At 54.2% G+C, this 24,511-nt stretch overlaps 1 protein-coding gene across 4 annotated transcripts in view; it reads left to right on the top strand.

Annotated features, from left to right (window-relative positions):
* The first annotated feature begins 1,500 nt into the window (after positions 1-1,500).
* Positions 1,501-24,511, top strand: part of PAK4 (p21 (RAC1) activated kinase 4) — a 54,060-nt gene continuing 31,049 nt past the window's right edge. Inside the window, exon 1 of one of the 4 annotated variants that reach the window (XM_010380925.2) lies at positions 1,501-1,643. The gene's annotated coding sequence lies outside the window, so the exon portion shown is untranslated. The remainder of the gene's footprint in view (positions 1,644-24,511) is intronic. The other 3 variants (XM_010380926.2, XM_030913113.1, XM_030913112.1) reach the window with 3 other exon arrangements.

The following is a 24,511-nucleotide window of genomic DNA, read 5'->3' as shown; positions in this document are numbered from 1 at the left end:
CCACTCATTCAAACATCCCTTCCACCAATGTTTACTGAGCATCTACATGCCAACAGTGCCAGGGCGCTGGGAATGCAGCAGTGAACAAAGACAGAAATCCGTGTTGTCATGGGGCTGACATTCCAGCAGAGGAGACCACCAACAGGCAATAACTACAATTAGCAACGAGAAATAAGAAAAAAGCAGACAGGATTTGGTAGTATGTGAGAGGGATGTTTGCTGCTTTCCTTAGGGTGGGCGAGGGAATTATTTCACAGAGAAAGTGACATCTGTGTAAAGCCCCGAAGAAAGGGAGGCAGGGAGAGATAAGGATACCTGGGGGAAGAGTATGTTCCCGACACAGGAACAGCCAATGCAAAAACTGAGGTGAGAACACACCTGATAGAGTTCAGGAACAGCATGAAGGCTAGAGTCCAGTGACTAAGATCCAGGAGGAGAGTTGTCTGGCAGGGCACCTTTGCTCACACCTGCAATCCCAGCACTTTGGGAGGTCGAGGCGGGAGTATAGCTTGAGCCCAGGAGTTCGAGACCAGCCTGGCCAACACGGCAGAACCCTCTCTAAAAATAAAAGAAAAAGGCCGGTGCAGTGGCTCACGCCTATAATCTCAGCACTCTGGGAGGCCAAGGCGGGTGGATCACCTGAGGTCAGGAGTTCGAGACCAGCCGGCCCAACATGGTGAAACGCTATCTCTACTAAAAATACAAAAAATTAGCCGGGCGTGGTGGTGGGCGCCTGTAATTCCAGCTACTCAGGAGGCTGAGGCAGGAGAATCTCTCGAACCCGGGAGGCAGAAGTTGCAGTGAGCTGAGATCGAGCTATTGCACTCCAGACTGGGCAACAAGAGCGAAACTCCGTCTCAAGATAAATAAATAAGTACAAATAAAATAAAATAAATTTTAAAAAGAAGATGTCTGGTGTTTGTTTCCAATATTTTGACTAATTACTTTGTAAAAACGTATTTTAAAATTTAAGATCAAACAGTATCAGGTTACCGGGCTCAGACAGACCAGCGTTCAAAACTCATTACCTTCTTTCTACCAGCTATTTCACCCTCTGAATCTCAGTTTCTTTATCTGTAAAACGTGTATTAATGATATTATACCACAGGGTTGTATATGCAGCGAGAAAATGCAAGTAAAGCACTTGTCCAGGTGCCTGGCTCCTAGTAAGTGCTTAAGAACTGTTTCTGCCCATAATAACTCATTACTCTCTCCCAGCCCCTAAACTCCTTCTGGGGGGAAGTTAGAAAATCGGTATCACACGAAAACAGTCCTTTCCCCTTTAAGGACCTCAGTGGGCTGGGAGCCAGCCTTCCCGCACCTTTTCCAAAATTTCCAATCCCCGCTTGGCATTTTCCGCACGAAGGTTTCCGATTGGGCGCTCTGCACCAATCGGAGGCTGGAGCGGGCCCTGAGAGGCGCCCGACTCCGCCCCCGCGCTGATCCTGCCCACTGCCCGGTCAGCCTCGTTGCTATGGGGACTGGTGGGCGGTGAGCGGGGAAAACCCCGGATGTTCGTTGGGGATTCGACATGGCGGCGGCAGTAGCCGCGGTGGCGGCGGCGCAAGCGAGCTGAGGGAGGCGCGAGGGCGCGGAGTTCCAGGCCGAGCAGCTAGGCCGCGAGCGACTGCGGCGCCGAGCCGGTAGGATAAGGGGTTCGACCAGGGGCTTGCAGTGGGCCGGGCGCTGGCGGAGGGACGGCGTTTCCGCGAGGAGGGGGGCGGGGCCGTTGGGGTCAAAGTTCACTGGTGGAGGGAAGGGTCGCGTCCGAGGGGTTGGGGGTTAACGCAGTCTGGAGGGAGGTGTAGTGGAGGTCGGAGGTCAAACCAGCGAAGGGGGCGTGGCGAAGGGGAGTGCAAAGTTTGAAATTCGAAGTGGGGGCGCGTTCGAGGGGATCTGGGCAAGTCTCAAAAAAGACAGAGTCAAAGTTAATAATTTGAGGTGAGGCTGCCTTTACAAGGGTCAGAGGCCTCAGCCCCAGGGGCCCCAGGTTGGAGGTTTAAAGCTGCCCCCAGCGGAGCAGATGAATGAGTTTTAGGTTCGGGGGCGTCTTTTAGGGGTTCAAAGCTGGGGCGTGCCTAGAAGGTGCAAAGGTGAGAATCTGACAGCGGGGCAGCTGTTTCCCAGAGTCAAAAATTAAAACCCAAGGAGGGCGTATTGCAGGGGACGGGGGACGGGGGGGCGGGGCATCCAGGGGCGGGGTCAGAGATGCTTCCTTGTGGCAGGAGAAGGGGGAACCCTCCCACAAATAATAATGACAAACACTCATGAAGCACTTACTATGGGTTAGACCCTTTTATTAACGCTTTACTTGTATTAGCTGATTCAGTCCTCACTACAGTCTTAGGGGGTCTTAACCTGGTATTAAGAGGTTAAGTGATTTGCCCAAGGTCACCCGATGCGTAAGTTGTGCGCTGGGATTCTAACTCTGGAGTTCTGGCCCAGAGCCCTGCTCTGGCCGACCGGCTCTCAAATCATCATCATATCGGTTAATGTTTAATAAGGGCTCACACTGTATTCCACGCCCTGTGTGCCTGGTCGTATTTCACCCCTGCTGCAATCTTGTGAAGTGACTGCTCAACATGAGCCTACTTTACAGACGGGAAGAGTGAGGCTCAGAAGCTTCTGCTGGAGGCAGAGTTAGAATCGAAGCTGGGCCTGGGTGATTCCAGGGCTCCTGCTCCTGGTCACCACATTGTCCGGTGCCGGCCATTAGGTCTCTCCTGGAAGCAGGGGGCTGGGCAGGGCTGGGCCACTCCCTGGGCCTATGGGATTGTCAGCTTGGGTTCCTTGGAAGGGTGTGATCTGGCAGGGCAGATTCCTGTGGGCCTATGGGAGTGGGGTGTTTGTGGGTGGTCTGGAGTCCCAGCGAGGGAGTCAGATGGGCTTCTAACTGGGGAGGGTGTCCCTGGGTGGTACCCTGGGCAGAGCTGGGTGTTCACTGTTCTTAAAACCCTAAGCTCTTGCTGTGGTCCTCAGTCACTCCCACCTTACTTCCTACGGCCCAGCCCATTTGTTGTTCTCCAACTCCAGGCCCATGCCTCCCACCCGATCTTTGACCTTCCTGTTCCTTCTGCTGGGAATCCTTTCCCCACCCTGCCCTCTCTCACTGACAGGTCGCTCAGTCTCAGCTGGCCGGGGACCACCCTGGCTCGCACTTTCTGCAGGCTCTTGTTCTCTCATCTGCCCAGCCGTTCCCTCCCTCCTTACCTTAATTATTAGGGTGCATGGTGGAATTGCTCTGTGGGGTTCCTTGCCTCGGTCCCCACGAAGCCCTGCCTGGCCTGCAGAGGATGCGACATTGCTGGGGGTTGACTGTTGGGCAGTATGCTGGGTGCTGGGAGTGTGGCAGGGGACGAGATCCGCAGAGCCCCAGCCTCAGAGGGCACTCAGTCCCCCTGTGGGAGCACAGTGGAACCAGCCCCCAAGCCAGTGACACAAGGCTACGTCTCTACAAACGGTGGTGTGGCTTGCGAGGGCATCTTCAGGGAGCCGGGAGAGTGCCCCTACCCTGGGCTGAAGCCTGAGTCCCTTTCCCCTGGGAAGACTCTGAAGGATGGGGAGGAGGGCTGGGAATGGGCTCACCAGGCAGGAGGAGCGTGTGTGCAGAGGCCGTGGCATGAGTGGAGGTCAGGACTCGGGTGCAGAGTTGGGGATCTGGGGCAACATGTAGTCTGTGCAGGTTCAGGGCGAGACCCTGAGGGGGCTCAGCCTGGGCGGGACGGTGGGAGCAGGGGAGGGCTGAGGAGTACCTGTGTGTGTGTAGCTGCGTGAGGCCGTGATGGAGTGTGGTTCAGAAAGCAGTGCTGGGCAAGGGATGCCTGTACACACCCCGCTCCATCACTCACAGAGCGTGTGGGGACCTCCGTTTCCACTTCTGCAAAATGGGCATAGCGTTAGCACTGCCTCGTAGAATTGCTGTGAGGATGTGGGCTAGAGAGCCTTGGCCCAAGGCCCTGCATATAGTAATTGCTGTGTAAGCATTAGTCTTGCTGCTGCTGCTGCTGCTGCCACCCCACCACTGCCTGGGGAGGGCCTCAGAGACGGTGGAGGCCCTTGCTCCACTTGCCTCCTGGCTTTCTCTGGCAGCCACCCCATCCCCACCTGGCTCTGGCAGGGTTGGGGAGCCGGCATGCTGCCAGGCAGCCCTCTGAGGCTGGCCCAGCCTCCCAGCCTTGCGGTGCCAGCTCACTCAGCGTCTCAGGGTTTGGCACAGATAAAGTGCCAAAAAGATAAAGAAGGATAGGGTTTGGGCATTGGAGACCCATATTCAGGTCCCTCGCTCATTTACCAGCCGTGGGACCTTGGACAAATGATTTCTTATTTGCCACTTTTATTCCTTCAGCACACGTTCAGCTAGGGGAAAAAGCAGGGCTTTCAGTATAATGAAACACTCATGCATCCAGCCAGTGTCTGGCCTGGGACAGAACACACCGTGATGCAGTTAGAGGCCAAGAGTCTCCTCCTCACCCCGCTTCCTCCCTCCCTTCCAGGGGCAGCCGCTGCCCTGCGCATGGCGGTCCCCATTCCTCTTCTGACTTTCACACTTTTACTGTCCTTGGATGTATTCACCACCAGTAGAGCAACAGCTCTTGCCCCTGGCTGCACATTGGAACCCCCTGGAGAGCTTTGAAAAGATGCTTTGGCCCAGGCCTGCCATGGAAATTCAGCTTCCAACTTACTTGGTCTGGGCTGGGGCTGGCCTTAGGCTTTTGGAAGCTCCCTGGACAGTTCTTATGGCCAGCAGGGGCTGACCACTGTTGTTTCACTGTTCAGATAAATGGTGTCACCATAAACATGGCTTTCTGCAACTTGCTGTTTTTGTTCAACGTTATAGGTATATTTGAGATGGGGTCTTGCTGTGTTGCCTAGACTGAACTCTAATTCCTGGCCTCAAGTGATCCTCCCGCCTCAGCCTCTGGAGTAGCTGGGATTATAGGCATGCACCTCTGCACCCCGCTTTGAGCTGAGCATTGGAGTTTGGATCTCTCTCCATGGGGATGTGTGTAGGTCTAGGACAGGCCATTTGTTTTTCCTGTTGGTATTTCTTTTTGTGATGGTGTCACACAGGAGTTGCCTCTTCACCTGTTGCTGGCCACTGAGGTGGTCTCCTGTTGGGGCTGTAACAGTGTGATGATGGGCCTTCTGGAACCTGTGTTCCTGTAGACCACGGCCAGAGTCTGTCCGGCATATGCCCAGCAGCGGAAAAGCCGGAGCTCCCCACTTTCCTAGCGGTTGCCAAGTCGTGCCCCCAGTGGCTGGACCACTGTCCTCCCCAGCAGGCTCCGAGGCTCCCTTCATTCCAAGTCCTGCTTTGGACAGCTTTGTGGCCCTCGCTGAAATGATTTCTTCGGCCGTGAGATGGGAAGTTTCTGGACCCACCCACCCACCAGTCTGGTTGGAAACAGATGGGGAGATGGTTCACACAACTGGCTTAGCTGGGACCTCGTCCCCACTGAGTCCCTACACCCAGAGGAGAAGGCAGGCTGGGAGGGCTTTCACCTTTACCCCCTTGGGCATCCAGGATGGTGACTGCAGCTTTGCCCCAACTGCCCTTGGGGGCAGGTGCCAGGGGTGACAGCTGGGAGAGAGAACTATACTGACTCGAACCTCTCAGTAGGGAGGCAGGGAGGACGGAGGTGAAAGTTGGAGGCTGGGTGAGGCGTTGTAACATTCTTTCTGTGTTTCTGATTGTTGATCCCAGTGGTAACCAACACAGCCCAGCTCTACCCTTGTAGATTATAGTATAGTAAAGGAGACAGACCTGCTGTCCCCAGACAGTGGCAGCCCAGAGAGGCCAGGGCCATGAAGGAGAGGCCTAGGTGAGGGTTCAGGGTGAGATGGTGGGGCCCAGGCAGAGGGGTCAGGGCGGGATGGTGGGGCCCAGGCAGAGGGGTCAGGGTGGGATGGTGGGGTCCAGGCAGAGAGGTCGGGGTGGGATTGGCGGGGATCCAGGCAGAGGGGTCAGGGCGGGATGGTGGGGCCCAGGCAGAGGGGTCAGGGCGGGATGGGAGGGGACCCAGGCAGAGGGGTCAGGGCGGGATGGTGGGGCCCAGGCAGAGGGGTCCGGGCGGGATGGGAGGGGACCCAGGCAGAGGGGTCAGGGCGGGATGGTGGGGACCCAGGCAGAGGGGTCAGGGCGGGATGGTGGGGACCCAGGCAGAGGGGTCAGGGCGGGATGGTGGGGCCCAGGCAGAGGGGTCAGGGCGGGATGGGAGGGGACCCAGGCAGAGGGGTCAGGGCGGGATGGTGGGGCCCAGGCAGAGGGGTCAGGGCGGGATGGTGGGGCCCAGGCAGAGGGGTCCGGGCGGGATGGTGGGGCACCCAGGCAGAGAGGTCGGGGTGGGATTGGGGGGGATCCAGGCAGAGGGGTCCGGGCGGGATGGTGGGGAGGGGCACAGAGAGGGATTGGGACTGGGATGGAGGCACAGGGACGGTGGGAAGCCGGAGGAGGCATGTGACCCAGCGTGGGGAATCGAGGAGGGCTTTCTGGATAAGATGACATCTGACTGATGAGAAAATATAAGCGAGGCGGAAGGAGGTAGAAAGAATACGACAGGTCGCGGGTACAGAAGTGCCAAGGCCCTGAGGTCAGGATGACCTCGGGATGGCTGAAGATCATCAGATAGGCCAGTGTAGGGTATGCTGTGCACCCTGACTGCGTGGTAGCCTTGCTCTGCAAAGAGCAGTTAAAGAAATACATAAAATACAACAGAAATAAATAGAAAAGCAAAAGAAAAGCCAGTGTGGCTGAGCAGGGGTTGGGGTCAGAGGCCTGGAGGCTGTGTCGGATGCAGCAGGGCCTGGCAGAGCCCGGTGGGGTGCGTGGATTCCATTCTGTGCATAATGGGAAGTCATCAGAGGCTTTAGCGACATCTGGTTTTCCTTTTATAAAGATTGCTCAGGCTGCTGTGTGGGGGACGGATCGCGGAGGGATAGCGACAGGGAGACTGTGGGGAGGCTACTGTGACAGTCCAGGCAGAAGAGGGTGGAGAGGACGAGGGGACAGGGATGGAGGAGTGTCCTCGTGCCAGCCGAGGTCATCAGCGCTTTACCCGTGTTACCTCACTCATCTTCACAGCAACCTGTGAAGTAGGTGCTAGTATCATCCTCACTCTAGAGATGAGAAAGGAGGCCCAGAGAGGTACAGGACTTGCCGAAGGTCACACAGCAGGCAGTAGCAGAGGTAGGACTGAACCCCAGGCCTCGGGGCTTCAGTGTCACTGCTCACTGGTGCTGCCCTTCCGTGATTTGGAACTGGCTTGGATGAGACGGGCTTGATACCTGTCCAGTTGGTTCTTACCCAGGCTCCTTTGTTGATAGAAGCTCCGTGGGGACCTGTTCAACCTGGTAGTTTCTGGGCGCTGGGTCCCTACCTCCCTCAGGGCCTCCCTTTGCTTTCTCATCTACTCCTCGTTCCACTGGCTCATGGCGAGCCAGACTTCCTGGCCAGACACCGATCAGGGGTGTCCCCAGCAGCTGTTTCTCCCATCACCGAGCCCAGCCCCTCACAGGCTGCCAGCAGGAAGCAGCCTCCTTCCAAGTCACGGCCAGGAAGGTGGGACCCTTCCCGCCTTGTCACCCATCTGGGGACAAGGCTTCTCGTATGCCAGATTCCTTGGCCCACAGGAAGGTTGCGGGGGCCAAAGAGGGTGAGAAGGGGAACACTCTCCCATCCCAGGGGAGCCAGCTCTGGCGGATGCGACGGAAGCCACCGCTCACGGAAGCCTGTCTCCTGGGGCCCTCTGGTCCTGCCCTGACCCTCCCCAGGCTGGGAGGCCATCTGCTGCCTTCCCTAGGGGCCGTGGGAACTTCCCCGCCGGAACTGCCCGATCCACACACATCCCTTAGCCTTTCCCACTGGCTGGGAGCCCCTGGGTAAGAGACAGAACTTCCCTGGGCCTCCAACTCCTCACCTGTTACAGGGGGTATTGGTGGCCACCTCTCAGGGCTGTGGGAGGACGGGAGATCATGTGTATGCGTCGTGCTTAGCCCGATGCTCAACACGCAGTAAGCATTTGGTAAATGTTGAACTTGGTGCTTTTGACGGTTTCTGCCCCTTGCACCCTGTCCCCCTCTGGGTTCTCATCCTGTAGTGAGCTGTAATAACCCCAGCCCCCTGGGGCCCCACTCCGCGTGTCAGGCACGCGTGTGCTGTGAGTCTGTGAGCATGGTCGTGTAGCTGTACCCAGAGACCCTGAGGAGGAGGTGTTATTAACCTCATTTCTCTTTTCCTGTGTTTTAATTTTCAGAAAGCACGTTTTTGCTCCATGTGCATGCACTACCTATTCCCCTAAATAATCACTGAAAAACTGCACACAGCACAAAAGGATGTACAGGGACGAGCAAATCTCTTTCCCACCCGCCTGCCAGGCCCTTCCCAGAGGTAGCATCCTCACCCCCGGTTTCTTTTCTTTCTTTCTTGGAATATTTGTTCCCCCAAGTGCCTGCCCCTCCCTTTTGTTTTTACTCAGATGGAGCGGACTTCCCATGTTGATATTCTGTCCTGTGCTTTGCGCTTCCCACTCCCAGGCTCGCTGTCAGGACAGAGTGCTGCCTCGAGTGTCCTGTGCACACGCGTGCCCCCACAGACAGCACAGCCGTGGTGTGCTGATGGCCATCAGGCCGTTCCCGTCTTTCTGTGCCGTGAGCAGGGCTGCACCCGCCTGAGTGTGACTGTGCGCACGTCCCTAGATGTGAGTCTGAGCTGTGGCCTCGTGGTGGGAGACAGGCGCCCGGTTAGCTTTGCCGGTAGTGTTTCACCCTGATGGGGAGGTTGGCCAGCTCACACTCCCACCCCTCAGTGTCTGATGGCGCCGGGGTTTCCTCACTCCCCTGCTGGAATAGTTGGGTGTCACCTGACACTCTCACCTTTGTCAGTCAGATAGGTGACAAACAGTCCCATCGTGGTTCTGATTTTAATCAGAGCAAAGTGGGACAGCTTTGTGTTGTTGAAAGCCATCTTGAGCTTCCTTTTCTCAGAGCTCTCTATTCCTGATAATTTTACTTTCTCTGAGAAGGGGAAACTGAGGCGCAGGCCAGCAATCCCACAGCAAATACGTGGCAGATGTGGCAGTCAAACCTTGGCTCTGTTCTGGAGCTCCTAACCCGTCTGTCTGACACAGCAGAGGTCGAGGGCTTGGCCTCCAGAGCCAGCTTTGTCTCTTACTAGCTGTGTGACCCCAGACAAGTCACACCGCCTCTCTGTGCCCAGGTGTCCTCCTCTGTAAAATGAGGGTGCTAATGGTATCTACTCTTAGGGTTGTTTTGAGGATATAAATGTATACTTGGCAGGCAAAATGTATAGTAAGTGCTCAAAGACTGTTAGCTGCTTTACCAATAGCTGTATTATTAATATTATAGCTGTGTCACAATAGCTGTGTTATTAATATGAGCAGGCACTTGTTTGAGTGCTTTCTGTGAACTAACCTACTGGACCCTCCCATCAACTCCAAGACACATGTGTTCTTACGATCTCTATTTTCTAGGGAGGAGACTGAGAGCCTGGGAGACCTGCCCCGGGTCACAGAGCAAGTGGAGCTGGGATTTGGGTGCTGGAGGCCTGGCTCCTAATCACTGTGGCCGCCTCCTCTGCCACCCAAGGCTAAGGCCGAGGATTACAAAGCTCTCCCTCCTTCCCCCACCCCTCTTCTGCTGTCTCCATTAGAGGCAGGCTGCCCAGGAGCTTTCGAGCCCACCCCTTGAGGGGTGGGAGCACCAGGTGGGTGGGGTCCTCACCTAGAGAGCTCCCCTCCTGGGCCCTCCCTGCTCCTGCCACCCAGCACCTGGCCCTGTCCTGGGAAGTCCTGATAAAGCAGCATTGTGCAGTGGTTCCCAGCCCGGTTTTCCCACTCCCACACTTTACTCCCAGAGGCAGAAGGCGGCCTGCCTTCCTGGGCTGAGTGGGGTGCCAGCCCCCCTCCCCTTCCCTTCCCTCCCTCGCTGCCCCCACAGCCACCAGTCAGCACTGGGTGTGGGGAGAAAGTAGGACCCTGCGGGCCACTGGCGCCTCCACAGACCCGTCCCCAGGTGAAGACCCCTCCCTTCCCTCCCCACAGGAGGCCCATGTCCCTCTCTCCGGAGGAACCCTCCTTCCCTGCCACCCACAGGGGTCTCCATAGTTCTGTCGTCCCTTCCCCACAAATCTTCCACTGCAGCCTGGCCTCACGTTATTTGACTACACAGTGCTTCTAACTCCACTGCTTTTAAAAAATCTTTAATAATTGTCAATTATAATATGCCCACAGAAAAGTACATGAAATGCAAAGGTAAGTTTACCGAAGAATTACAAAGTGAACACTTCCCCACCACTTCAGTAAAGACAACACAACCTCCCAGAAGCCGCCCCTCCATAACCCCTGTCCATCACGACCACAGTCATGAGCGCTCTCCTGACCTTGGGGGTCACTGTGTCCTTGCTTTTCCTGATAGCTTTTACCATGAGGTGTGCATCCTTGAATTACAGAATGTTATCTTGCCTGCTTCTGAACTCGACATAAATGGAATCTTCCAGTATGTCCTTGTCTGTGCTTTCTTTCACCCTTAGGTCTATGAGATCCATCTGTGTGCTGAGTGTGTCTGTAGTCATTCATCTTTGTTGCCGTATAATATTCTTTTTTTTTCTTTGACGCAGAGTCTTGCTCTGTCGCCCAGGCTGGAGTATAGTGGCGCAGTCTTGGCTGACTGCATTCTCTGCCTCCTGGGTTCAAGCAATTCACCTGCCTCAGCCTCCGAATAACTGGGATTATGGGCGTACACCACTATGCCTGGCTAATTTTTTAAAAAAATTTTTATTAGAGATGGGGTTTCACCATGTTGGCCAGGCTAGTCTTGAACTCCTGACCTCAGGTGATCCACCCGCCTCAGCTTCCCAAAGTGCTGGGATTATAGGCGTGAGCCACTGCGCCCAGCCCCATATAATCTTCTGTTTCTCCATCTCCCGCTGCGCTGGTGTGAGCCATCTCTTTGTAGCGTCTCTTGGGGCGCCAGTGCGTGCCTTTCTTCAGGGAATGTACCTGGGAGTGCATAGCCCAGGGCAGAGGGTAGGGTAGCTTCGGATTTAGCGGATGCTGCCGCACAGCCTCCCAAGGTGGTCATATCTGTGTATCCTCCTGGCAGTGGTGACTGAGGATCTTAGTTGCTCCACCTCCTCACCAACGTTTGGTACTGTTGGACTTTTTAGTTGACCTTGGAACATTTTTATTCTTTTCTGCAAAACTAACATCACTGGTTATCATCGGACTGAGCCCCTCGTGTTATTTTCTCCTCCCCGTGCTGTTCCTGTCTGTTGACTCTTGCCCATTCTGTGGACAGGAGTCAAGTGCTGCTGCTTTTTTTTTTTTGAGACGGAGCCTTGCTGTGTCACCAAGGCTGGAGTTCAGCAGCGCGATCTTGGCTCACTGCAACCGCCACCTCCCAGATCCAAGCAATTCTCCTCCCTCAACCCCTCAAGTAGCTAGGATTTACAGGCATGGGCCACCACACCTGGCTAATTTTGTATTTTCAGTAGATACGGGGTTTTACCATGTTGGCCAGGTGGGTCTCAAACTCTTAACCTCAAGTGATCCTCCTGCCTCAGCCTCCCAAAGTGCTGGGATTACAGACGTGAGCCACTGCGCCCCACCCACGCGCATATTCTTTGACCAGCTTTGTGCTGGGGCCCAGCGACCCAAGGGTGAACCCAAACAGCAGGCAGCCCTCCCTGAGCTCAGTCCGGTGGGAACACAGACCTTGACCGAAGAGCGACAGAAAGATAAGCCGGACTGGAGGCTCCCAGCCCCCATCTTCCCACAGTGACCCCATTTTTGGGAACAGGAACCCCCATCCTTCATCTTATTTCAGGCACAGGCTTCTCCAAATCTGGTGTCATCCTGACTCCTCTCTTGCCCCCGCCACCCCCACATCCAAAGTGTCCAGAGAGCCTGTCACTCCACCCGAGAACATAACCTGGCGCTGCGGGCCCCTCTTCCTCGTCACCCCCATTCCTCGTCACCCCCCTTCCTCGTCACCCCCCTTCCTCGTCACCCCTCTTATCACCCCTTCTTCCTCATCACCCCCTTCCTCATTACCCCCTTCCTTGTCACCCCCTTCCTCGTCACCCCCTTTCCTCGTCATCCCCCTTCCTCGTCACCCACCTTCCTCATCACCCTCCTTCCTCATCACCCCCCCTTCTTCGTCACCCCCCTTTCTCGTCACCCCCGTTCGTCACCACCCCCTTCCTTGTCACCACCTAGTTCAAGCCACCCTCATCTCCCTCCTGGACCATTGAGGTGTGCTCCCTGCTCCCTCCTCCCCCACTGTCCCCACAGTTGTCCCAGCACAGCCAGAGGGAGGCGTGCGCACCTGGCAGGAGCCCTCCCCTGGCTCCACCTCTCCCAGGAGAGAAGCTTGCAAGGTCCCAGGCTGCCTGGCCACCTTCCCGCCTTCCCCGCTTCCACTTCCCTCCTCTCTTGCTGCCATTCCTGGAACATTCCAGGCGGGTCCTACCCCAGGGCCTTTGTTCTTGCTGCCCCCTGGGCAGGCAGCACCCTCCTTCCCTGCATTCAGGCAGCCTCTGCTGACCGTGGTCCCCTTGGGGAGATGTTTCTTCCCACCATCTCCAGGAGCAGCCCCTGCCACCCTCCCTCTAGCAGCTTCCCCCGGTAACACTCATGATGGTTACTTATACGATGACATGTGGGTCTGTTGGTTTATTTCGCCTCCTGGCATAACACAGCCTCAGGGCATGGGGGTAGGGGTAGAACCCCAGGGCCTTGCCCTGCCTCTTGCTGTGTTCTCAAGGATCAGGGTGTGGTGGTCTCTCCGTAAATGCTGGTTGACTGACTGACTGACTGACCTGTAGTAAGCTGGGCTGCCAAAGCGTCTAATGGGGACCCGCCCTGGGTGGGGCACACCGAGCAGGTTTTCCTGAGGAGGAAATGCCACTTGAAGGATGAACTTGGCGTCGGCTAAGGGAGGAGGCTGAGGCAGCTGCCAGTGCAGAGGTCTCCGGGCGGGGGAGTGCAGGGGGCCTTTGAGGAATTGAAGGAAGACGGGTAGGTTGGTTCTTGGGTCTATCTGGATTCCAGTCTTGACAGCTGCCTGGGCCTATCTCTGCCTCAGCGTCTTCCTCTCTAGAAGGAGGCTGCTTCCGGTGTTCCTGGACGTCCCTGAAGTTCTGTTCCTAACACACTTATTCTGGTGCCTGACACATAAATGCAAATGTGATTGTTTATTTTTTCTGACAAATTTGGTGGAGTGCTGGCTCGTGTGGCCTCCAGGGATGCGGTGGTGGATAAACAGACCCAGTTGCCACCCATTTGGAGCCTGGCCTCTGGAGCCATCTGGGGCACCCCTGCTTGGAGGCAGCAGAAGGTCTGGTGTGACCAAGCTTGGGCCGGGGGAGTCCTTATTCTGGATCCGGGAAGCTCTTCAGGGTGATGAATAGGGAAGACGAATGGAGGGTTTCTGCGTGCCCGCCCTATGCCCTGGCCAGTGCTCCCAAGCTGCTGCCTGGGCCTCCCTGAAATCCCAGGATGTGGCTGCACCCTGTGACCCATTTCACAGATTCGTAGTTGAGGGGGTCACCAATGCTAAGTCCTTCGCCCATTTTGCAAACTAGAACAGATCTGGTGGTGTCTTCTCTGTGGTCTGATGTGCATTTTTCTGGTAGCCAGTCAGGTGGGGCAGCTTTCAATTTGTTCTTCCAGACTCCTGTGAAGGAAGGGCCAGTTCAGGTCACTTTCCCTTTTTTTTTCTTTTTTTGAGACAGAGTCTCGCTCTGTCGCCTAGGCTGGAGTACAGTGGCACCATCTCGGCTCACTGCAACCTCTGCCTACCGGGTTCAAGCGATTCTCCTGCCTCAGCCTCCCTAGTAGCTGGGACTACAGTCATGCGCCACCATGCCTGGCTAATTTTTTGTATTTTTAGTAGAAACAGCGTTTCACTGTGTTAGCCAGGATGGTCTCGATCTCCTGACCTTGTGATCCACCTGCCTCAGCCTCTCAAAGTGCTGGGATTACAGGCGTGAGCCACTGTGCCTGGTGTCTTAGCCCTTCTTGACTTTTTTTTTTTTTTTTTTTGAGACAGGGTCTTGCTTTGTCACCCAGGCTGGAGTGCAGTGGTGCAAGATTGGCTCACTGCAGCCTCCACCTCCCGGGTTCAAGCAGTTCTCTTGCCTCAGCCTCAGTAGCTGGGACTACAGGTACACGCCACCACACCAGGCAATTTTTTTTTTTTTTTTAGTGGAGATGGGATTTCACCATGTTGGCCATCCTGTTCTCAAACCTTTTTTTTTTTTTTTTTGTATTTTTGTAGAGATGGGATTTCACCATGTTGCCCAGGCTGGTCTCAAACTCCTGAGCTCAAGCCAGCTGCCTGCCTCAGCCTCCCAAAGTGCTGGGATTACAGGCATGAGCCACTGCGTCCAGCCCATTCTTGACTTTTTGTAATTCCCTTTACATATTAGACAAGCACATTGTCAGTGTATGTACGTGTGCTCGTGCGCACACACCTGACGCTGAGTCTCCCAATCCATGAACGTGGTATGTCTCTCCATTTGTTTGTCTTCTCATTCATACTTTTCCAGCCAAGGCCTTGGCCTCCTCTTGTGGGGTTTTTCCCAGGGTAGTTCATGATGTGGCAGAGAGTCTGTGCCCTCCACTCCCACAAGATGCCTCGCAGCCTAGGTTCAGCCTTGCTGGCTGAGGACCTCATGGCGGTGGCAGGAGGCCACTTCCCCCATTCTCTGCTTCTTCCCTGGCACTGCCCCTGGACCCTGGTGGAGGGTGGGCAGGGCGCCCAGAAAGGAGGCTGTAATTTTCCTGAATGATTTCAAGGGCTAATTAAAGGTTTGCCTTGACTAATCAGCTTACAGTTTAATTATTAGGGAATAGGCTCTGGGATGTGGGAAGCAGCTCAGCTGGGGTCTCCCCACAGCGTGGCAGAAAGTGGGGATACTCTGTGGGGGTGGCAGGATATGGGGATACCCTAGCACCCTCCAGTGGGTCAGTGGGGGGTTCTCCATCCCCCTTTGCGCTGTGACAGGTGGAGGGCAGCACGTGTGATGGAGATTGCAGCCAATTCCTCCCCTGATTCACATCGTTCGCCACAGCAGCTTTGGCGGGGCCCGCCCCTCCCCACTTTCCTGCAGCACCCCAGCCTTGCTGGCCTTTGTAGAGTGCTGTGACTTCATTTATTCTGTGGGTCTTGGCTTGAAGGTCAGCACCTCTGGGAAGCCTCCTCAGGCCTCCCTCCTGCCAGAGCCGGTGATGAGCCTTGCGGCCGCTGGCCAGCTCTCGGGGTCACGGCTGCTCCTCCGCTGCTCCCCCTGCAGACGCTGAGAAGTGCACTGAGGGGGGTGTCTGAGCTGGGCCAGTGTCTGGATACCCAGCGGGATAAAGGGTTCGGGACCTGGACTCCGAGGAGGGGGTTGGGAAGGGCTGTTCAGGCCGGGAGGACTGAGTGACGGCTTGGAGGCGGCTGGACCAGGAACGCCTCCTGGGAGTTTGCGAAGGGGGAGGGGACTCTGGAGATGGCCGTGCCAGGCCTGGCTTCATTCCTTGCATTCCTCCGCAGGCCCCAGACTCCTGATGGCCCTAGGTGGGGGAGGGTGAGCCAGAGAGGGCCTTCCGGGTACTGCCTTCCCCCCACTCCATCCGTCTGTCTTGGTCTCTCTTTACACCCTCCCCCGTCCAGGTCTCAGGGCTGGATCTGCCCTCCTGCCCACTCCCCAATCTCCTCCTCACCCTTTGGCTGCACCTTAGGGTCACCTGGGGTGGGGGGGTCACTGCAGGGGTCCAGGCCGGACCATTTAAAGCTGACTTTCCAGCTGTGGGACCTGGGTCTTGGGGTTTTTTAATGCTCCCCTGGCGACTCTGACATGCTTCTGAGCTGGGGTGAGAGCTGCTGGCCTGCACAAATGGCAACAAACGTGTTTTAGCTTTTGGCATGTTTTGGGTGCTTTTCTAGGCTTCTGAAATGGAGGGGTTAAGTCACAGCACGCTATGGGCACATGTGACTGTGGTTCCTGTGTTCCAGACAAGGCAACTGAGGCGCAGAGAAGGCCTCGAGCTTGGCGGTGCGGCTTCTGTCACTGTCTTATCTTCCCATTTCTGGTCTGTCCAGACGTCTGTCAGGGCCCTCTCCATTTCACCTCTGTTTCTCTCCCTGTTTCTCTGCCTCTTATCTCCCTCCTCCCCCCCGCCCCCCGCATTTCAGCTTCCCTCCTCCCCTGGTGGAAACTTCCCAGATTTCTATGTTTTGAGGCAGGATCTGACTGAAGCCACAGAGGGGAGATGGGTTCTGCAGGCCCAGGACATCCTTCTGAGGGGAAGGCTGCTGATGTCACCGCACTGGCCTCCCTTACAGCTCCTGACACCTGGAGTCTGCGGCTGGGGGCAACATGCCATCTGACTGACAGTCAGAGGGTGGCTAGGCCCGGCTCTGCAAGCTTCTAGGGAGGACTGTCCCCACAGGTTGACTCTGACATGCCCTGTGACACCAGCCGCCTCTACGGTCCCGGAAGTCCTCTACTGCCAGTTAACAATTCAGCTCCTGTGGGTAGGACTGCCGCCCAGTCAGTAGTTTAATTGCAGCAAAGGTTTGTGCTAAAAAGGCGAATATTACATTGCAAGAGCCTTTATTATTTAATGGGAATTGGGGGAAATGATAGCCAGTGGTCCTGTATATCCCCACTCACTGAGGCCTGAGGGCTCCCCTTGCCTCCTCTCCCCCTCCCCCTCTCCAGGGAAGGGCTCAGGAGTCCAGCTCCACCTCCAGCCTCTCCCTGCCCCAGCACAGCATCCTCTGACCTTGGGCGAGGCCCTGAGCCTCAGATGTTTCTGAGTTCCCACATCTGGAGCAGGAGGATAATGATTCCTGCTGCCTCCCAGGGTTGCTGGGAGGATGAAGTGAGTCCGCTGTGTGATGCTCCGAACAGGGCCACTGTCATTATGCCATTCTGGTTACTAGTACTCTTATTACCATTACACTTATTAGAGAGGCAGGATACGTGCTTGGATTTAGTAGTTAGGATTCACATGGTGAGTGATCCCTAATTCTTTGCCATTATGATGAGGTCACATTTCCTTTGGTAAAATGTTGACCACCTTTGTGTCATGGGAATGTTCACACATACTCAGAAGTTAATGGTCTCATGCCCTCCTGGGGTCCCTGTCAGCAGCTCAGCAGGTAGCAGCTGTGACCAGGCCTTGTCACCTGTGCCTGCACTCCTCACCTCCCTGATTATTTCAGAGCAAATCCCAAACGTCATACAGCCAGAAATATTCTACACTTTTCTAAAAACAAGCCTGCCTCAGTTTCCTCATACTTCCCCAGTTATCTTATAATCCTTTTTCTTTTCTCTTTTGCTTTTTTTTGAGACAGAGTCTCACTCTGTCACCCAGGCTGGAGTGTAGTGGTACGATCTTGGCTCACTGCAACCTCCGCCTCCCGGGTTCAAGTGATTCTCCTGCCTCAGCCTCCCGAATAGCTGGGATTACAGGCATGTGCCACCATGCCCGGCTAATTTTTATATTTTTAGTAGAGATGGGGTTTCACCATATTGACCAGGCTGGTCTTGAATTCCTGACCTCAGGTGATACACCCACCTCAGCCTCCCGAAGGGCTGGGATTACAGGCGTGGGCCACCGTACCCTGCCATAATCCTTTTTCATTTGTTTTGTTGTTGTTGTTGTTGTTTGAGATGCAATCTCACTCTGTCTCCCAGGCTGAAGTGCAGTGGCGCGATCTCGGCTCACTGCAGCCTCCGCCTCCCAGGTTCAAGCAATTCTCCTGCCTCAGCCTCTGGAGTAGCTGGGATTACAGGCGCCCGCCACTATGCCTGGCTAATTTTTGTATGTTTTAGTAGAGACGGAGTTTCCCCATGTTAGCTAGGCTGGTCTTGAACTCCTGACCTCAAGTAATCTGCCCGCCTTGGCCTCCCAAAGTGCTGGGATTATAGGCGTGAGCCATGGCGCCCGGCCCATTTGTTTGATTTGGGTCTAGACAAGGTCTACACTTTGCATCCACTTGATAGGCCTCTTTTTTTTGTTTTGTTTTGTTCCCTCTGTCGCCTAGGCTGAAGTGCAGTGGAGTGATCAGAGCTCAAGTGCAGCCTTGACCTCCCCGGCTGCAGCGATCCTCCTGCCTCAGTCTCCTGAGTAGCCGGGACCACAGGTGTGCACCGCCACGCTCAGATCCTGGCGTCAGCTCTTTGGCGTGCTTGTTTTGGTAGTTTTTCTACGGGCGACCCAGGCCTTTTGTCCTGGAGTTTTGCAGTCTGGAGCCAGCTGATACATCCCTGTGGTGTCATTGCACGTGTTGTCTGTCTCAGTGCTTCCTGTAAGTTAGGACTTAGGTCTAGAGGCTCGATCTGATGCAGGTTCAGTTTCTTCTGGCAAGCACGCTTTCTTAGGTGGTGTTTGGATGAGCATCAGAATTACTAAATGTCTGCATGACTGTCAAGTTCACTTTTAAAGTAAAAGTTAACTTTTTTTTAAAAAAAGTGATTAGGTTGAGAAAACTACTCTGAAGTCACTCCTGGTAAGGCTGGTACCCAGATCCAGCAGAAGTAGGGCAGGAGGGACCAAAGGTCAGAGGCTCGGGTCACCCCCCTCCCCACCCCCACAGCCTGGGAGCAATGGGCTGGTGCCCTGGCATCAAGTAAACCAGTGGCTTGATTAACATGTGGGCCTCTGGTTCCTGCTTTGCTAGGGCCACAGGCCCCCAGCTGAGAGCTGCTCCCACCCACCCTGGCAAGCCCTTCTGCATCGCGTGGTGCTTACACCTTCAGGGCGGAGTGGTCTCCCACCCCAGCTCTACCCTTGGCCGCCTGTGTCACCCTGAGTGGCTTTCCTGGCCTCTCCACCTGCTTCCTTCTCAACAGCCTGATGGTGGCTGTACATGCCTTGGGCTGTGGTGACTGGGCCTCTGGGAGCTGCCCTTCCACTTCTGCATTTTAATATAAACCTCCTTGACCTCAGCTGCTCCATTCCCCACTCCCTTCCAGCCACTCGGATTCCAGTCCTGGGGGCCTCCGCACTGACCATGCCCTCCACCCTCAGTGCTGTTCCCGGGTACTCCGCGTGGCTTCCTCACCTGTATCCCGTCTTTGCTCAGACGCCACCCCCTTAGAGACCTCCCCGACTGTGCTGTCTGAAAGAGCACCTTGTCACTCTCTGTCCCTTCTCCCACTTGTTTACCTGCATATTGTGTTCCCACTAGAATGTCAACCCCAGGAGGGCAAGGACTCTTGTCTTATTCACTGCTGTATCCTCAGTGCCTAGAACAGTGCCTGGCACCTGCTGAGTGCATATTAAGGACTCGTTGTTCATTGGGTAGAAGCATTAAAAAAAAAAAAAAAGGATTGGGCGCGGTGGCTCACTCCTGTAATCCCAGCACTTTGGGAGGCAAAGACGAGTGGATCACCTGAGGTCAGGAGTTCGAGACGAGCCTAGCCAACATGGTGAAACCCCATCTCTACTAAAAATACAAAAATTAGCCAGGTGTGGTGGCGGACACCTGTAATCCCAGCTACTTGGGAGGCTGAGACAGGAGAACTGCTTGAACCCGGGAGGCAGAGGTTGCGGTGAGCCGAGATCGTACCACTGCACTTCAGCCTGGGAGACAGAGCAAGACTCTGTCTCCAAAAAAAAAAAAAAATTGTTGAGTACGTGAATGAATAAAAGAAGGAACATGGCTGGGCGCAGTGGCTCACATCCCAGCACTCTGGGAGGCTGAGGTGGGCAGATCACTTGAGCCCAGGAGTTTGAGACCAGCCTGGGCTATAGTGAGACCTCTGCTCTACAAAATGTTTTTTAAATTATTGTTTTAAAATAATTTAAAAATTATTTAAAATGTAAAAGGGCATGGTGCATGTGCCTGTGGTCCCAGCTGCTCAAGAGATAGAGGTGGGAGGATTGCTTGAGCCCAGGAGTTGGAGGCTGCAGTGAGCTATGATTGCGCCACTACTCTCCAGCCTGGGTGACTGAGCAAAACCCTATCTCTAGATAGATAGATAGATAGATAGATAGATAGATAGATAGATAGATAGATAGATAGATAGAGACTAGATAGATGATAGAGATAGATAGATTGATTGATTGATTAAGATAGATTAGATAGATTGATTAGATAGATAGAATAAGATAGATTGATTAGATAGATAGGATAAGATAGATTAGATAGGTTGATTAGATAGATAGATAGATAGATAGATAGATAGATAGATAGATAGATAGATGGATGGATGTGGTTAAGTGAGTGGACTTTGGTCCAGGTCAGACCTGCCATGGAATCCTAGATCTGATACACTTGCCATGTGACTGAGGGCTGACACGTCTTCTCTCTGAGCTTCACTCTCCTCCTCTGCAAAATAGGGTGTGAACAGCACCCTCCTTGCAGCCTGGTTTTGCACCAGGATGGAGCCTGCACGTAACACTTTGTAGTGGTCTCTCTGCTGTCCTATCTCCAGCACAAGACACCGACAAACCAGCCAGAAGCCGTCCCTGCCAGAGGGATGCTTGACCCAATCTTTAGTAATAACTCCTTCCACTCTGGGTGACCAGCTGTGGTGCCCCAGGGCAGGGACTTGTTGATCTGGGTTTGTTCCGGAGGCCAGAAGGGCTTCCTGAGGACTGGGATTGGAGCCGGATTGAGAGTGCCTGGCATGTGGAGAGACCTGGCTGTTGTGGCCTGAGTCTGAGGGCCCCAGGGCCGGCTGCTTCCCGGCCTTTGTCTTCCTTGCAGGAAACAGGCCAGGAGTTACAAGGGGCCGGAGGATGCTGCTGTGGTTATGGTGGAAGTTACAGCTTTGGGAAGTGTGCATGTGTGTGTGAGTGTGTGTGTGCACTTGTGCTCATGGTAAAGAGAGAGACGGTAAAGGAATGAGGAGAGAGACTGTTTGCAGACACACACAAATGCAGAGAAAGCTTACAATTGTCAGGATCGCTCTCCCGGTTTTTCCTGCATGGTGGTGTAAAATCTGACCTGTGTACAGTACAGCAAAGTGCGTAAAACCTCCATGTTCAGTTTCATGAATAATTATAAAGCAAACAGGCATGAAACTACCACCCAGATCAAGAAGACAGGCATCACCAACTCCCTGAAAGCCCCCTCCTCCACCTGCCCTTCCCAGTACTAACAAAAACATTCTCCTCCCTTTCTTTTCATTGTTACCTCTTTTTTGGTGTATTATGAAAGATTTCAGACACCCCCAAGAGAATAGAGAATCACCTGCTGACCACCCTCAGGCCCGTTGGCAGCTAAAAGACGAAATGCTTGCTGTGGGTGCAGCCCCCAGGTGCCTCCCCCAGGGCCCCAGGCCTCACTGGCCCTGCATCTGCTTCCCTAAACAGTGTCCAGCATTGTTCTGCAGGATTTTAAACTGCGTCCAAATGGTACGAGGCCGGCGGCACTTGGCTGCAACTCTCTCAATATTTTGTTCTTAAGATTTCTCTGGGTGGAGTAATGAAGCTCTGTGCCAGGAGGAATGGTTCCCAGCGGGGGTCAGGGCACCCCCACCCATGGCCAGAGGAAAGCAGCTCTGCCCTGGGGGGTGCCCAGGCGGACGCTCTGGGCTCCTCTCACCCAGGCCCGCAGCCCCCTCCTCCACCTGGGTTTGAAGCGGCCACCTCCAGTGGAAGTGGTAGAGTGCCGTTGGCTTCCTGGGGCACCACATGGGACTCAGTTACAGCCATGATATGAAGGGGCCCTCCCTGAGCTTATGTAAGGTACAGTGGGGTGCTGGTGCTGCCTGGGGCCTGTGTGTACCACGGTGGGGCCTTCTCTGGAGGAGGGCATGGATCAGCGGCTGGGGACAGGAGGGCGGGCCTCTTCTCTTCCCCTACTGCCCTCCCCCACCCCCCGCCCACTCCCCACCCTTACCCGCCCTGTTAGCCAGGCTCGCTCAGCCTTTCTTGGGGAGGCCCTCTGGCGGGGAGATTACTATCAAAGGCTCTGTATCTAACTGGCCTGGGTTTGTCACCCAGCTCTGTCACCTTCTAGCTGGATGGCCTTGGGCATGTGTTGACCCCTGCCCCGCCTCTGTTGGCCTCAGTTCCCCATTTGTAAAATGGAATTGTGTAAGGGTTATTTCATCCATGCAAAGCACTCGTAGAAGCTAGTGTGTGGAAACCTCTTAATGAGTCTTGGCTGTTAGTATCTTTGTCATGCTTGCCATTCATTCATTCATTTTTGTTAATAGTCACTTTTTGCCTCCTCTGAGTCCAGCCCGGTCAGCCACCACCCTGTCAGGCTGAGGTCCTGCCTTCATGGAGCTTATAATACAGTGAGGGAGACAGACATGGTACTAGGCAGTGACAAACCAAAGTGACCTTGGAAAGCACAGGCCAGCGTGTGACAGCTGTGATGGGAGAAGACCCAGAGGACTGTGGGAGGCCCTGGCTCCAGCCTAGGAAGTCAAGGAAGGCCTCCTGGAGGAGGAGACTTCTGAGTTGAGGCTTGAAGGAGGAGCAGGGTTAGTTTGTGGAACATTGTCCCAAGGAGAGCAAATAGCATGTTCAAAGGCTAAAAGATGGGAAAGGGTCTGGCATTTTAAATAAACCATTATTATTTTTAAGAAAACTAAATTCTGAGATCATTGTAGATTCTCCTACAGTTGTAAGAAGTACCTCAGAGTGGCCGGGCGCGGTGGCTCACACCTATAATTCCACCCCATTTTGGAGGGCCAAGGCGGGAGGATCATTTGCGCCTAGGAGTTCGACACCAGCCTGGGCAACATGGGGAGACACCATCTCTTCCCAAAACAGAAAAACTTATCTGGCTGTGATGCTGTGCACCTGGAGTCCCAGCTACTTGGGAGGCCGAGGTGGATCACTGGAGCCCGGAAGGTTGAAGCTGCTCTGAGCTGTTAATGGTACCACTGCACTGCAGCCTGGGTGAGAGAGTTAGGCTCTGTTACGAAAGAAGGAGAGAAAGAGAGAGGGAGAGAGGGAGGGAGGGAGGAAGGAGGGAGGGAGGGAAGAAAGAAAGAATACAGAGAGGAGGTCTGGCATACCTTTACCCGGTTTTCCCCAATGCTAACACCTTGCAAGACTGTAGTACCAGATACCAGAGTGTCGATTGACATTCATACCGTTCAGATGCAGAGCATCTGTTCAATCACAAGGATCCCTCATAATACCTTCTCATAGCTACACTCTTCCCCTACCCATCCCTAACCTCTGGCAACCACTCATCTGTCTGTTCCCCCATTGTTATGATTTTGTCAATTCAAGAATGTTATGTAAATGGAGCCACCCAGTATGCACCCTTTTTGCATTGACTTTATCCCCTCAGCATGATTCTCTGGGGGTGCATCCAGATTGCTGTGCTGATAGTGACTACTGAGTAGTATCCCGTGGTCTGGATGCGCCACTGTTGAACCGTTTCCCATTGGAGGACATTTGGGTTTTTGTAATTTTTTGGCGGTTACAAACAAAGCCTCTATAAACCTTGATAAACAGGGTTTCGTGTGAATGTCAGTTTTTGTTTTTCTGGGACCAATACTCAGAGGTACAATTGCTGGGCAGTGTGGTGGTTCCATGTTTTAAGGAAACCATCAAACCGTTTTCTAGAGTGGCTGTACCATGTTATATCACCAGCGGCAGGTTCCCCGCATCCTCACCAGCGTTGGGTGGTGTCACTATTTTTTATTTTAGCTCTTCTAATAAGTGTGCAGTGATAACTCATTGTGGCTTTAATTTGCATTTCTCTAATGGTGATGATGTTGATTAGCTTTTCATGTGCTTCTTTGCCATCTGTGTATCCTCTTCACGCTAAAGGTCTCTCATGTCTTCTGCTCGTTTTCCTATTGGATTGTTTGTTTTCGGTTGTTTTTGTTTGAGACCGAGTCTCACTCTGTCGCCCAGGCTGGAGTACTGTGGCGCCATCTCGGTTCACTGCGGCCTCCGCTTCCCAGGTTCAAGTGATTTTTCTGCCTCAGCCTCCCGAGTAGCTGGGATTACAGGCATGTGCCACCTGGCCCAGCTAATTTTTGTGTGTTTAGTAGAGATGGGGTTTCACCATGTTGGCCAGGCTCATCTTGAACTCCTGACCTCAGGCGATCCACCCACTTTGGCCTCCCAAAGTGCTGGGATTACAGGCATAAGCCACTGTACCTGGCAAGATCTTTATTCTACGTACTAGTCTTTTGTCAGATATGTGGTTTGCAAATATTCTCTCCCAGTTTGTAGCATGTCTTTTAATACTTTTCATATGGACTTTTGCAGAGCAAAAGTTTTTAGTTTTGTATTAATTTTTTTCTTTTATGGATTGCACATTTGCCGTCAAGTCTCAGAACCCTGTGCCCTGTCTTAGGTACCAAAGAATTTTCTTTTTTCTTTTTTCGAGAGAGAGTCTCACTCTGTTGCCCGTGCTGGAGTAGGCTCACTGCAGCCTCTGCCCCCTGGATTCAAGCGATTCTTCTGCCTCAGCCTCCCAAGTAGCTGGGACTAAAGGCGCCCACCACCACACCTGGCTAATTTTTGTATTTTTAGTAGGCACAGGATTTCACCATATTGGCCAAGCTGGT

The sequence above is a fragment of the Rhinopithecus roxellana genome, chromosome 12, assembly GCF_007565055.1.
Source record: "Rhinopithecus roxellana isolate Shanxi Qingling chromosome 12, ASM756505v1, whole genome shotgun sequence".
In the NCBI taxonomy this organism is placed as follows: domain Eukaryota; kingdom Metazoa; phylum Chordata; class Mammalia; order Primates; family Cercopithecidae; genus Rhinopithecus; species Rhinopithecus roxellana.
Note: the sequence above shows the minus strand (reverse complement) of the source record. Positions and strands in the feature narration are given on the sequence as shown.